This window comes from Pezoporus wallicus, unplaced genomic scaffold (genome assembly GCF_028554395.1).
Source record: "Pezoporus wallicus isolate ANWC-B61680 ecotype Strahan unplaced genomic scaffold, APGP_CSIRO_Pwel_v1 scaffold_7402, whole genome shotgun sequence".
NCBI lineage: Eukaryota > Metazoa > Chordata > Aves > Psittaciformes > Psittacidae > Pezoporus > Pezoporus wallicus.
The window spans coordinates 3,367,938-3,370,659 of NW_026641037.1; positions in this window are offsets into that span (position 1 = coordinate 3,367,938).

Sequence of the window (2,722 nt, forward strand, 5' to 3'; positions counted from 1 at the left end):
TGAGCTTGTAATAGAAGAGCAAAGCTCTAACAGGCCCCGACTGGCCCAGCACTTTGTGTCAAGCAGCTGCAGCAGGAACTGCTAGGAAGGAAGACAGGGAAGTTCAGCCACCCTTTACAGCTCATTCTCCTCTCCTCACACCTTGAAGCCTTGTGTAGGGGTGGTAAGAGCATACATCCCTTTTCATCAACCTGGTGGCCTAGAATTTGCCTAACACCTTTGAGAACATCCCACATGCCTCCCCAACACCCTGTGGCAACCAGATTCAAAGTTCACTTTCTGCTACATGAAAAGACACATGTTCTCTGGAGGCGAGATCTGGTTCTGTGCTCACCTCACCTCACCCACCACCTTCTCTGGACTCTGAGCCTTCCCACAGCCTGCTCACTTCAAAACAAGCTCAGAGCCTGTGTGGGCTCTCCTCTTGAAGCATCCTCCATCGTCTTTGTAGCCTTACCCTGCATGTTCTGCCACATCCTCTCTGAAACACAAGGGCTAATTCAGAGCCACCACTAATCTAAGTGTCATCACTTTGCGACCCTTCTGCTCTTTGTGTTTCTTCTGCTGAGACACCACGATTGAACCCTCCCTCCCACCCAACTGCACATACACAATCACAGCCCTGTTTCAAAGCACAGCAAGTCCACTAGCTGAATTACATCTCTATTTTTTATGCTGAAGTCATGGAATTATTTCAAAGACATGCATTACAGGAATATGCAACAGCACCACTTCCCACAGAGGATGGCATCACATCTTAGGAACCCACTGTCACATGTAGCTCCCTGAGCACAGTAATTTCCCTGACAGAACACCCAAGAACAATCAACTGGCACTGAGCAGAGGGAGCTGTAGTGACACCAGCCAGACCCCCGAGGAGGCAGCCTCATGTGATGCAAATGCAGAAGGGCAGCTGATTGACATCACTGGTGCCGGCACACAGCTCGAGGACAACAAAGAAAGGCTTTACAGTGGCAGGAAACTGACTGACACCATGTGCACAAAGCCATGCAGCAGCCAATAGAGCCCGACAGGAACATACTCATCTGTCAACAAGCCTTTCTTCCCTGTCTGAAATCAAACCTGCAAGAAAATCCAGATGACCTCACATTGAGGAACTACAATTCCTTTCTCTCTCCAGGCAGCAGCCTCAGACTACCCCTCAGGAAGAGATGGCAGCAATTCAGATACCCTCTTCTGCCATTTTGCAGTGCTCTCGCACAGCAAGCAGAGTTGGCATTTAGAGCTGAACACAACTTATCACTAGGAAAAAACTAAAACCTGAAAAACTGAACCTGACAGGAGTGGAGTGAAACAAACAAAGGATTTCTAATAGTAGCATTTTAATCTTTGTTTCATCTCCTATTTTCTGCTGATTTACTCAATACTTCTTTTTCTTTTTTGGAGAAAAAAACTCTTCACAATACCTGTGCATAAGCAGATCTGTCACTGGGGGGCAGAGCTCACACAAAGCCTACTCCACAAGATCACAAGCATTACACAAGGGAGAGGAGACGCACGGACACCGGCTCCATGGGAACACTGAAGTGCTTGGGACCATCTTCCCATCACTTCCATTCTCAGCTGCTGCCATCAGCAGGACCGCAGCAACTCCAGTCATGCTTCAAATGCCTCCTTTCCATTTCACTCATTATGAGCAAACCGACAGTTAGTAATTTCCCTCCATAGTTTTAATAAACTATTCATCTAAAGGACTTCTGTTCCCTAAAGTCCCCTGATCTGTCATTTTTACTTACTTTATCAGACACATCCTTACAGTATAGCTGCAGTAAGCTACTGATCACACTGGAGGGAAGAACATACTTTGCTATTGAAACATTTTGTTTTCCAGTTTGCAAAGCTCTTATTTCACTAGCAGATTTATAGCAGCACAGGTATTTGCTTATAGCAGGCCAAGAGCACCAAGCTACAACTGAAGGTCGTTTTAATATATTACTTCAAGTACCCATACATATATATATACACACACACTTATGTGCCTTTTTTGAAGAGTGCCATGAACTGATGCTTACCAGGAAGGTGTGATGCTCTCTAAGTTTCTGGAACATGGGAGATGCTTCCACAAGACCTGAAGACACCAAACCAGTGTTGTTTCTCTTGCTTTACCTAACACACGAACCTGACAAGAGTTAGATACATACAAGGGTAAGATAATGCAGCAAACTTTTGCAGGACACCTGACAGAACAGGTACAGACTGGAGGAAACCAAGCACCCCATGCTGCCTGCCGGGAAGGCACATGGTGTCCTTTACTTGCACAGGTGTTCCTCACAAGTGAATTCTTGGTTTTAACACAACAACATACCAAACTTTCTCAACACCCCAGCACATAGCCAAACATTAATGTCTCTCTCTGTATCTGTGTGTATATACATCTCAGTGCAAGCCCAAAACCAGCAGGGTCACTGACACCACTGCAATTACACCTTTCCTAGAATAAAAGAAAATTAGTCTCTTGCAAGAGAAGCAGTTACAATTTTGGCATTATTCTACTACTGGCTCCCTGAGGTTACCCTTCTCAATTTTGTTAAGGAAAAAAGTATTAGTGAATTTAGTTACAGTGTAACAACTTCTACAGCCAAAAAATTCAACAAAACTGCAGTTTAATTTCAGAAAAATGTGTTAAAATATATATATATTTATACATCAATTTGACACACTGTGTTAGTTTACACAAATGATGGTCTCTCTTGAAACTGTA